We start from the raw sequence: 13,576 nt of genomic DNA, 5'->3' as shown, positions 1-13,576 counted from the left end.
TGGGACAAACTGGGACAAACTGGGAATCGTTACAGGGAAAAACACAGACAACGGATACTGGGGAGAGTCCTGGGGGAAACAGGGACAGACTGGGACAAACTCGGACAAACTGGGACAAACTGGGAATCCTTACAGGGAAAAACACAGACAACGGATACTGGGGAGAGCCCTGGGGGAAACAGGGACAGACTGGGACAGACTGGGACAAACTGGGACAAACTGGGAATCCTTACAGGGAAAAACACAGACAACGGATACTGGGGAGAGTCCTGGGGGAAACAGGGACAGACTGGGACAAACTGGGACAAACTGGGACAAACTGGGAATCCTTACAGGGAAAAACACAGACAACGGGTACTGGGGAGTGTCCTGGGGGAAACAGGGACAGACTGGGACAAACTGGGACAAACTGGGACAAACTGGGAATCCTTACAGGGAAAAACACAGACAACGGATACTGGGGAGAGTCCTGGGGGAAACAGGGACAGACTGGGACAAACTGGGACAAACTGGGACAAACTGGGACAAACTGGGAATCCTTACAGGGAAAAACACAGACAACGGGTACTGGGGAGAGTCCTGGGGGAAACAGGGACAGACTGGGACAAACTGGGACAAACTGGGAATCCTTACAGGGAAAAACACAGACAACGGATACTGGGGAGAGTCCTGGGGGAAACAGGGACAGACTGGGACAGACTGGGACAAACTGGGACAAACTGGGAATCCTTACAGGGAAAAACACAGACAACGGATACTGGGGAGAGTCCTGGGGGAAACAGGGACAGACTGGGACAGACTGGGACAAACTGGGACAAACTGGGAATCCTTACAGGGAAAAACACAGACAACGGATACTGGGGAGAGTCCTGGGGGAAACAGGGACAGACTGGGACAAACTGGGACAAACTGGGAATCCTTACAGGGAAAAACACAGACAACGGATACTGGGGAGAGTCCTGGGGGAAACAGAGACAGACTGGGACAAACTGGGACAAACTGGGACAAACTGGGAATCCTTACAGGGAAAAACACAGACAACGGATACTGGGGGGAGTCCTGGGGGAAACAGGGACAGACTGGGACAAACTGGGACAAACTGGGACAAACTGGGACAAACTGGGAATCGTTACAGGGAAAAACACAGACAACGGATACTGGGGGGAGACCTGGGGGAAACAGGGACAGACTGGGACAAACTGGGACAAACTGGGACAAACTGGGAATCCTTACAGGGAAAAACACAGACAACGGATACTGGGGAGAGTCCTGGGGGAAACAGGGACAGACTGGGACAAACTGGGACAAACTGGGAATCCTTACAGGGAAAAAAACACAGACAACGGATACTGGGGAGAGTCCTGGGGGAAACAGGGACAGACTGGGACAAACTGGGACAAACTGGGAATCCTTACAGGGAAAAACACAGACAACGGATACTGGGGAGAGCCCTGGGGGAAACAGGGACAGACTGGGACAAACTGGGACAAACTGGGAATCCTTACAGGGAAAAACACAGACAACGGATACTGGGGAGAGTCCTGGGGGAAACAGGGACAGACTGGGACAAACTGGGACAAACTGGGAATCCTTACAGGGAAAAACACAGACAACGGATACTGGGGAGAGCCCTGGGGGAAACAGGGACAGACTGGGACAAACTGGGACAAACTGGGAATCCTTACAGGGAAAAACACAGACAACGGATACTGGGGAGAGTCCTGGGGGAAACAGGGACAGACTGGGACAAACTGGGACAAACTGGGACAAACTGGGACAAACTGGGAATCCTTACAGGGAAAAACACAGACAACGGATACTGGGGAGAGCCCTGGGGGAAACAGGGACAGACTGGGACAAACTGGGACAAACTGGGAATCCTTACAGGGAAAAACACAGACAACGGATACTGGGGAGAGTCCTGGGGGAAACAGGGACAGACTGGGACAAACTGGGACAAACTGGGACAAACTGGAAATCCTTACAGGGAAAAACACAGACAACGGATACTGGGGAGAGTCCTGGGGGAAACAGGGACAGACTGGGACAAACTGGGACAAACTGGGACAAACTGGGAATCCTTACAGGGAAAAACACAGACAACGGGTACTGGGGAGTGTCCTGGGGGAAACAGGGACAGACTGGGACAAACTGGGACAAACTGGGACAAACTGGGAATCCTTACAGGGAAAAACACAGACAACGGATACTGGGGAGAGTCCTGGGGGAAACAGGGACAGACTGGGACAAACTGGGACAAACTGGGACAAACTGGGACAAACTGGGAATCCTTACAGGGAAAAACACAGACAACGGGTACTGGGGAGAGTCCTGGGGGAAACAGGGACAGACTGGGACAAACTGGGACAAACTGGGAATCGTTACAGGGAAAAACACAGACAACGGATACTGGGGAGAGTCCTGGGGGAAACAGGGACAGACTGGGACAAACTGGGACAAACTGGGACAAACTGGGAATCGTTACAGGGAAAAACACAGACAACGGATACTGGGGAGAGTCCTGGGGGAAACAGGGACAGACTGGGACAAACTGGGACAAACTGGGAATCCTTACAGGGAAAAAAACACAGACAACGGGTACTGGGGAGAGTCCTGGGGGAAACAGGGACAGACTGGGACAGACTGGGACAAACTGGGACAAACTGGGAATCCTTACAGGGAAAAACACAGACAACGGATACTGGGGAGAGTCCTGGGGGAAACAGGGACAGACTGGGACAAACTGGGACAAACTGGGACAAACTGGGAATCCTTACAGGGAAAAACACAGACAACGGATACTGGGGAGAGTCCTGGGGGAAACAGGGACAGACTGGGACAAACTGGGACAAACTGGGAATCCTTACAGGGAAAAACACAGACAACGGATACTGGGGAGAGTCCTGGGGGAAACAGGGACAGACTGGGACAAACTGGGACAAACTGGGACAAACTGGGAATCGTTACAGGGAAAAACACAGACAACGGATACTGGGGAGAGTCCTGGGGGAAACAGGGACAGACTGGGACAAACTGGGACAAACTGGGACAAACTGGGAATCCTTACAGGGAAAAACACAGACAACGGATACTGGGGAGAGTCCTGGGGGAAACAGGGACAGACTGGGACAAACTGGGACAAACTGGGAATCGTTACAGGGAAAAACACAGACAACGGATACTGGGGAGAGTCCTGGGGGAAACAGGGACAGACTGGGACAAACTGGGACAAACTGGGACAAACTGGGAATCCTTACAGGGAAAAACACAGACAACGGATACTGGGGAGAGCCCTGGGGGAAACAGGGACAGACTGGGACAAACTGGGACAAACTGGGACAAACTGGGAATCCTTACAGGGAAAAAAACACAGACAACGGGTACTGGGGAGAGTCCTGGGGGAAACAGGGACAGACTGGGACAGACTGGGACAAACTGGGACAAACTGGGAATCCTTACAGGGAAAAACACAGACAACGGGTACTGGGGAGTGTCCTGGGGGAAACAGGGACAGACTGGGACAAACTGGGACAAACTGGGACAAACTGGGAATCCTTACAGGGAAAAACACAGACAACGGATACTGGGGAGAGTCCTGGGGGAAACAGGGACAGACTGGGACAAACTGGGACAAACTGGGACAAACTGGGAATCCTTACAGGGAAAAACACAGACAACGGATACTGGGGAGAGTCCTGGGGGAAACAGGGACAGACTGGGACAAACTGGGACAAACTGGGAATCCTTACAGGGAAAAACACAGACAACGGATACTGGGGAGAGTCCTGGGGGAAACAGGGACAGACTGGGACAAACTGGGACAAACTGGGACAAACTGGGAATCGTTACAGGGAAAAACACAGACAACGGATACTGGGGAGAGTCCTGGGGGAAACAGGGACAGACTGGGACAAACTCGGACAAACTGGGACAAACTGGGAATCCTTACAGGGAAAAACACAGACAACGGATACTGGGGAGAGCCCTGGGGGAAACAGGGACAGACTGGGACAAACTGGGACAAACTGGGACAAACTGGGAATCCTTACAGGGAAAAACACAGACAACGGATACTGGGGAGAGTCCTGGGGGAAACAGGGACAGACTGGGACAAACTGGGACAAACTGGGACAAACTGGGAATCCTTACAGGGAAAAACACAGACAACGGATACTGGGGAGAGTCCTGGGGGAAACAGGGACAGACTGGGACAAACTGGGACAAACTGGGACAAACTGGGAATCCTTACAGGGAAAAACACAGACAACGGATACTGGGGAGAGTCCTGGGGGAAACAGGGACAGACTGGGACAAACTGGGACAAACTGGGACAAACTGGGACAAACTGGGAATCCTTACAGGGAAAAACACAGACAACGGGTACTGGGGAGAGTCCTGGGGGAAACAGGGACAGACTGGGACAAACTGGGACAAACTGGGAATCGTTACAGGGAAAAACACAGACAACGGATACTGGGGAGAGTCCTGGGGGAAACAGGGACAGACTGGGACAAACTGGGACAAACTGGGACAAACTGGGAATCGTTACAGGGAAAAACACAGACAACGGATACTGGGGAGAGTCCTGGGGGAAACAGGGACAGACTGGGACAAACTGGGACAAACTGGGACAAACTGGGAATCCTTACAGGGAAAAACACAGACAACGGATACTGGGGAGAGTCCTGGGGGAAACAGGGACAGACTGGGACAAACTGGGACAAACTGGGAATCCTTACAGGGAAAAACACAGACAACGGATACTGGGGAGAGTCCTGGGGGAAACAGGGACAGACTGGGACAAACTGGGACAAACTGGGAATCCTTACAGGGAAAAACACAGACAACGGATACTGGGGAGAGCCCTGGGGGGAAACAGGGACAGACTGGGACAAACTGGGACAAACTGGGAATCCTTACAGGGAAAAACACAGACAACGGATACTGGGGAGAGTCCTGGGGGAAACAGGGACAGACTGGGACAAACTGGGACAAACTGGGACAAACTGGGACAAACTGGGAATCGTTACAGGGAAAAACACAGACAACGGATACTGGGGAGAGTCCTGGGGGAAACAGGGACAGACTGGGACAAACTGGGACAAACTGGGACAAACTGGGAATCCTTACAGGGAAAAACACAGACAACGGATACTGGGGAGAGTCCTGGGGGAAACAGGGACAGACTGGGACAAACTGGGACAAACTGGGAATCCTTACAGGGAAAAACACAGACAACGGATACTGGGGAGAGTCCTGGGGGAAACAGGGACAGACTGGGACAGACTGGGACAAACTGGGACAAACTGGGAATCCTTACAGGGAAAAACACAGACAACGGATACTGGGGAGAGTCCTGGGGGAAACAGGGACAGACTGGGACAAACTGGGACAAACTGGGAATCCTTACAGGGAAAAACACAGACAACGGATACTGGGGAGAGTCCTGGGGGAAACAGGGACAGACTGAGACAAACTGGGACAAACTGGGACAAACTGGGAATCCTTACAGGGAAAAACACAGACAACGGGTACTGGGGAGAGTCCTGGGGGAAACAGGGACAGACTGGGACAAACTGGGACAAACTGGGAATCCTTACAGGGAAAAACACAGACAACGGATACTGGGGAGAGTCCTGGGGGAAACAGGGACAGACTGGGACAAACTGGGACAAACTGGGACAAACTGGGAATCCTTACAGGGAAAAACACAGACAACGGATACTGGGGAGAGTCCTGGGGGAAACAGGGACAGACTGGGACAAACTGGGACAAACTGGGAATCCTTACAGGGAAAAACACAGACAACGGATACTGGGGAGAGTCCTGGGGGAAACAGGGACAGACTGGGACAGACTGGGACAAACTGGGACAAACTGGGAATCCTTACAGGGAAAAACACAGACAACGGATACTGGGGAGAGTCCTGGGGGAAACAGGGACAGACTGAGACAAACTGGGACAAACTGGGACAAACTGGGAATCCTTACAGGGAAAAACACAGACAACGGATACTGGGGAGAGTCCTGGGGGAAACAGGGACAGACTGGGACAGACTGGGACAAACTGGGACAAACTGGGAATCCTTACAGGGAAAAACACAGACAACGGATACTGGGGACAAACTGGGACAAACTGGGACAAACTGGGACAAACTGGGACAAACTGGGACAAACTGGGAATCCTTACAGGGAAAAACACAGACAACGGATACTGGGGAGAGTCCTGGGGGAAACAGGGACAGACTGGGACAAACTGGGACAAACTGGGAATCCTTACAGGGAAAAAAACACAGACAACGGATACTGGGGAGAGTCCTGGGGGAAACAGGGACAAACTGGGACAAACTGGGACAAACTGGGAATCCTTACAGGGAAAAACACAGACAACGGATACTGGGGAGAGTCCTGGGGGAAACAGGGACAGACTGGGACAAACTGGGACAAACTGGGACAAACTGGGAATCCTTACAGGGAAAAACACAGACAACGGATACTGGGGAGAGTCCTGGGGGAAACAGGGACAGACTGGGACAAACTGGGACAAACTGGGAAAAACTGGGAATCCTTACAGGGAAAAACACAGACAACGGATACTGGGGAGAGTCCTGGGGGAAACAGGGACAGACTGGGACAAACTGGGACAAACTGGGAATCGTTACAGGGAAAAACACAGACAACGGATACTGGGGAGAGTCCTGGGGGAAACAGGGACAGACTGGGACAGACTGGGACAAACTGGGACAAACTGGGAATCGTTACAGGGAAAAACACAGACAACGGATACTGGGGAGAGTCCTGGGGGAAACAGGGACAGACTGGGACAAACTGGGACAAACTGGGAATCCTTACAGGGAAAAACACAGACAACGGATACTGGGGAGAGTCCTGGGGGAAACAGAGACAGACTGGGACAAACTGGGACAAACTGGGACAAACTGGGAATCCTTACAGAGAAAAACACAGACAACGGATACTGGGGGGAGTCCTGGGGGAAACAGGGACAGACTGGGACAAACTGGGACAAACTGGGACAAACTGGGAATCGTTACAGGGAAAAACACAGACAACGGGTACTGGGGAGAGTCCTGGGGGAAACAGGGACAGACTGGGACAGACTGGGACAAACTGGGACAAACTGGGAATCCTTACAGAGAAAAACACAGACAACGGATACTGGGGGGAGTCCTGGGGGAAACAGGGACAGACTGGGACAAACTGGGACAAACTGGGACAAACTGGGAATCGTTACAGGGAAAAACACAGACAACGGGTACTGGGGAGAGTCCTGGGGGAAACAGGGACAGACTGGGACAGACTGGGACAAACTGGGACAAACTGGGAATCCTTACAGGGAAAAACACAGACAACGGATACTGGGGAGAGTCCTGGGGGAAACAGGGACAGACTGGGACAAACTGGGACAAACTGGGAATCCTTACAGGGAAAAACACAGACAACGGATACTGGGGAGAGCCCTGGGGGAAACAGGGACAGACTGGGACAAACTGGGACAAACTGGGACAAACTGGGAATCCTTACAGGGAAAAACACAGACAACGGATACTGGGGAGAGTCCTGGGGGAAACAGGGACAGACTGGGACAAACTGGGACAAACTGGGACAAACTGGGAATCCTTACAGGGAAAAACACAGACAACGGGTACTGGGGAGAGTCCTGGGGGAAACAGGGACAGACTGGGACAAACTGGGACAAACTGGGACAAACTGGGACTTTTTACAGGGAAAAACAAGGTATTCCAGAAGGAAAAACAGGGAATTCCAGGACTACAGGTACTTGGGAATGCTGCAGGAATTTCAGAGAAAGAAAAACCCACAAAATTCCAAGGGAGAAACCTCTAAAAATTCCCAGGATAAACCCCCAGATTCCCTGGGAAAAGCCCCGGGTACCTCCTGGAATGTCACCGTGAGCCTCTGGATGATCTGGGAATTCTGCAGCTCCCGGAACATCTCCGGGGTCACCACACCTGGGAATTCCAGGAATTCCAATTCCTGAGGTTCCCCCAAATCCCAAATCCCCTCACGTCTGCCCGCCCCAGATGCAGAATTCCCCATTTTCCTTCACCCCAATCCCCTTTTTTTCTCCTTTTTCCCCCAATCCCAGATCTGGAATTCTCCATTGTCTCCCATCCCAATCCCACTTTTCCCCATTTTCTCCCATCCCAATCCCATTTTCCCTGGTTCTTCCCAGTTCTTCCCAGATTCCCCATTTTTGCCCTCTTTAATCCCCCCAATTATTTTTCCCAATTCCCCCTCATTTTATTCCCATTTTTCCCAATTTCCCCGTTTTTCACCCCGTTTTCCCTCACCCCTGCAGCCGCAGGAGCGCACGGTGAAGTTCAGCAGCTCCAGGATCTCCCATTTTCCCCATTTTTTCCCATTTTTTCCCCATTTATTCCCATTTTTTCCCCATTTATTCCCATTTTTTCCCCCGTTTTTCCCCATTTTTCCCCATTTATTCCCATTTTTCCCAATTTCCCCGTTTTTCACCCCGTTTTCCCTCACCCCTGCAGCCGCAGGAGCGCACGGTGAAGTTCAGCAGCTCCAGGATCTCCCATTTTCCCCATTTTTTCCCATTTTTCCCCATTTTTCCCCATTTATTCCCATTTCTTCCCCATTTATTCCCATTTTTTCCCATTTTTCCCAATTTCCCCGTTTTTCACCCCGTTTTCCCTCACCCCTGCAGCCGCAGGAGCGCACGGTGAAGTTCAGCAGCTCCAGGATCTCCCATTTTCCCCATTTATTCCCATTTTTTCCCCATTTATTCCCATTTTTTCCCATTTTTTCCCCCATTTTTCCCCATTTATTCCCATTTTTCCCAATTTCCCCGTTTTTCACCCCGTTTTCCCTCACCCCTGCAGCCGCAGGAGCGCACGGTGAAGTTCAGCAGCTCCAGGATCTCCCATTTTCCCCATTTTTTCCCATTTTTTCCCCATTTATTCCCATTTTTTCCCCCGTTTTTCCCCATTTTTCCCCATTTATTCCCATTTTTCCCAATTTCCCCGTTTTTCACCCCGTTTTCCCTCACCCCTGCAGCCGCAGGAGCGCACGGTGAAGTTCAGCAGCTCCAGGATCTCCCATTTTCCCCATTTTTTCCCATTTTTTCCCCATTTATTCCCATTTTTTCCCCCGTTTTTCCCCATTTATTCCCATTTTTCCCAATTTCCCCGTTTTTCACCCCGTTTTCCCTCACCCCTGCAGCCGCAGGAGCGCACGGTGAAGTTCAGCAGCTCCAGGAACGCCGACTCCCGATCCCTCCTGTACCACTCCAACCACTCATCCACCAACGTCTGACTCACCGGTTTTTGGGACAAAAAACCACGAGATTTTGGGGAAAAAAAAGAGAAAAAAAATCAGAATTCTGAGTGAAAAACCACCAAGATTTTTTTTTTTGGGAAAATCAGAGATTTTAAGGAAAAAAAACCAATAATTTTGAGAGGAAAACCAAGAGTTCTGAGAATTTGGATTAAAAAACAGTAAAAAAAAAAAAAAGGGAATTTTGATGGCAGAAAAAAAAAACGAGAATTTTTGGGAGTGGGGATTTGAGGGGAAAAATCTGGAATTTGGTACCTCCATGGCAACTTTTCCTGAAAAAATGGCCTCAAAGAGGGAATTCTGCTCCAGGTCCTTCCCATCCCCGCTGGAGAGGCGGGAACGCTTCGGGAGCTGGGGAAAAATGGGAGAAAAAAATGGGAAAAAGTGGGAGAAAAAAATGGGAAAAAGTGGGAGAAAAAAATGGGAAAAAGTGGGAGAAAAAAATGGGAAAAAGTGGGAGAAAAAAATGGGAAAAAGTGGGAGAAAAAAATGGGAAAAAGTGGGAGAAAAAAATGGGAAAAAGTGGGAGAAAAAAATGGGAAAAAGTGGGAGAAAAAAATGGGAAAAGTGGGAGAAAAAAATGGGAAAAGTGGGAGAAAAAAATGGGAAAAGTGGGGGGGAATTAATTGGGAAAAGTGGGGGGGAATTAATTGGGAAAAGTGGGGGGGAATTAATTGGGAAAAGTGGGGGGGAATTAATTGGGAAAAGTGGGGGGGAATTAATTGGGAAAAGTGGGGGGGAATTAATTGGGAAAAGTGGGGGGGAATTAATTGGGAAAAGTGGGGGGGAATTAATTGGGAAAAGTGGGGGGGAATTAATTGGGAAAAGTGGGGGGGAATTAATTGGGGGGGAATTAATTGGGAAAAATGGGTAAAATAAGGGGAAATTGGGAAAAATGGGAGGAATGGAGGAATTGGGGAAAAATGGGAACAGTGGGGGGAATCAATTGGGGAAAAATGGGGGGAAAAAACCAGAGGGAATTTGGGAAAAAAACAGGGAGAGAAATGAGGGGGAAATGAAGGGGGAAAATGAGGAAAAAAAACGAGGGAAAATGGGAAATAAAAACTAGGAAATGAAAACAGGGGAAAAAAGGGAGAAAATGGGAAAAATATGAGGGAAAAAAAATAGGGGGAAATTGAGAAAAATCAGAGGAAAACTGGGGAAAAATCCAGGGAAATCGGGAAGGACTGGGGGGAACTGGGAAGAATGCCAGAGGCCAGGGGATTTGGGGGGATTTTGGGGAATAATTTGGGAATTACACGGCTCCTGGGGGCTCCTCGGGGCGGGCCCCGTTTGCCCCGTGGGCGCAGAGAGGCCTCGAAGTCACTGCCAGAGCTGGAATCCATCGGGGATTCCCTGCAGGAATTTTAGGGGAGAAAAAAAATATGGGAATTCTGTGGGAAAACTGAGGGGGGAAAAAAAGGGGGTGGGACAGGGGAAAAATTGGGGGGGGGGGGGGGCGGGAAATGAGGCTGGAATGGGGAAAAAAGGGGAGAAAGGGGAAAAATGGGGGAAACAGGATGGGAGTGGGAGAACGGGGGAAAACGAGGGAAAAAATGGGATTAAAAGGATTGGGAAAAACAGGATTAAACAGGGTTGAGATGCAGGGGAAAACGGGAGAAATTTGGGCTGGAATGAGGAAAAAACTGGGATAAAAAGGAGCTGGGGTGGTGGGAAAACGTGCCAAGAGTTTTGAAGTTTTTCGCAAAACGTCAGGGGGAATTTTTTGGGGGAAACTGGAGGATGTTTGGGATATTCCCAAGAAACTCACGGGGAGCTGGGGGAGCTGCTGGGAGCTCCCGATCCCGGAGCGGGGCCGGAGGATCCAGAGGAGGATCCTGAGGGACGGATCCGGGGGGAGCAGCGCAGGGCCATGGATGGGGCTGCAAAAAGAGGGGAAATCGGGGGAAAAAAGGGAATTTGTTTTTTGGGGGGGGGGGGGGGGTATCTCAAGGTTAGGACCCCCCCCCCCCACCAAAGGAGAAAATTCCCACAGGAGAAAGAAGTGGGAGCACAGAATTCCCTCAGAAGGAAATCTGGGGGGGTCCCCAAAATGCCCTCACGACACAATTTTGGGTGGGTGGGGGTGAATGAAGCTTCCCTCAGATTTATGGGGTCAAATCCCCCAAAACCCCAGAAAAAACGCCCTCAAAAAAAAAATCCCAATTTCCCCTCCCCCCCCCCATTACACTAAGGGGCCTCTCAGACCCTCCCCAAAATCCAATTTGATGGGTGAGGGTGAAGACCCTCCCTCACAAATCCCACACAAAGAAGAGCTTGGCATCTTTTTGGGCCCCCTAAACCCCCCAAACTTCAATTTCAGGGGTGAGGATAAAGCTCCCCCCTCACGAAATGCCCTAGGATGAAGTGAGTGAAGAGCCCCCTCCCCCCCCACCCCCCCCCCCATATAACCCACCCGGGTCCCACTAAAGAGGGAGTCGGGGCCTTTTTGGAACCTCTCACCACCCCCCCAACCTCAGTTTGAGGGGTGAGGATGAAAGCCTCCCCTCATAAAACCTTTATAGATCGAGAAAAATGAAACCCTCCCCTCATAAAAACCCCTCAGCTCTCACTGAGAGGCGGGGTCGGAACCTCTCAGCTGCCCAAAACCCCCTCCCGAAGGAACCGACGACCACCCCGTACCCCTCCCTCACCTTTGCGGGGCTGAAAAATCACGAAAAACCTCAAAAACTCCCCAAAAAGCTCCCGCCGAAACCCCCCCACCTCACGCCCGCCTCGCTTCGCGCCAAAACAAAATGGCGCCCGGCACGTGCCCGCGCCTCCCGGGGCGTGGCCACGCCCGGTCACGTGGCCCGGAGGGGCGGGGGCGCTGTGTGGAGGAGTGGGCGGGGCTTGTTCGGTCACGTGGCCGTGGCGCCCAAGGCGCGGCGGGGCCGCTCCGTGAGGGGAGGGGCCCAAAAAACCCCAAAATTTGGGAATTCTGCGGGAAATTCGAGGTTTGGAGCGGGCTGCGAGGTCTGTACGGGGCTGGATCCCATCCCCGCCACAAATCCCATTCCTGGATCCCAAAATCCAATTCCCGATCCCCAAATCCCATTCCCCATTCACAAAAATCGCATTCCCGGTCCCCAAAATTCCCGGTCCCCAAAATTCCCAGTCCCCAAATTCACAATTCCATTCCCGGTCCTCAAATTCCCGATTCCAAATCCCATTCCCGGTCCCCAAAATTCCCGATCCCCAAATTCCCGGTCCCCAAAATTCCCGATCCCAAATTCCCGGTCCCCAAAATTCCCGATTCCAAATCCCATTCCCGTTCCCAAACTCCTGGTCCCAAATCCCATTCCTGATCCCAAATTCCCGGTCCCAAATCCCATCCCCAGTCCCCAAAATTCCCGGTCCCCAAATTCCCGGCACCAAATCCCATTCCCGGTCCCCAAAATTCCTCATCCCCAAATTCCCGATCTCAAATCTCATTCCCGGTCCCCAAATTCCCAATTCAAAATTCCATTCCCGGTCCCAAAATTCCCATTCCCGATCCCCAAATTCCCATTCCCGATCCCCAAATCCCGATCCTCAAATTCCCGGTCCCCAAATTCCCATTCCCGGTCCCCAAATTCCCGGTCCCAAATTCCCATTCCCGGTCCCCAAATTCCCGGTCCCAAATTCCTGGTCCCAAATTCCCATTCCCGATCCCCAAATTCCTATTCCCGATCCCCAAATCCCGATCCCCAAATCCCGATCCCCAAATTCCCGGTCCCCAAATCCCGATCCCCAAATTCCCGGTCCCAAATTCCCATTCCCGATCCCCAAATTTCGATCCCCAAATTCCCGATCCCCAAATCCCGATCCCCAAATTCCCGATCCCCAAATTCCCGATCCCAAATTCCCGGTCCCAAATTCCCGGTCCCAAATTCCCATTCCCGATCCCCAAATCTCGATCCCCAAATTCCCGATCCCCAAATTCCCGATCCCCAAATTCCCGGTCCCAAATTCCCATTCCCGATCCCCAAATCCCGATCCTCAAATTCCCGGTCCCCAAATCCCATTCCCGGTCCCCAAATTCCCGGTCCCAAATTCCCGGTCCCAAATTCCCGGTCCCAAATTCCCATTCCCGGTCCCCAAATTCCTGGTCCCAAATTCCCGGTCCCAAATTCCCATTCCCGGTCCCAAATTCCCGGTCCCAAATTCCCATTCCCGATCCCCAAATTCCTATTCCCGATCCCCAAATCTCGATCCCCAAATCCCGATCCCCAAATTCCCGATCCCCAAATCCCGATCCC

Source organism: Cinclus cinclus, chromosome 34 (assembly GCF_963662255.1).
Source record: "Cinclus cinclus chromosome 34, bCinCin1.1, whole genome shotgun sequence".
Lineage (NCBI taxonomy): Eukaryota > Metazoa > Chordata > Aves > Passeriformes > Cinclidae > Cinclus > Cinclus cinclus.
This window is presented reverse-complemented; position numbering follows the sequence as displayed.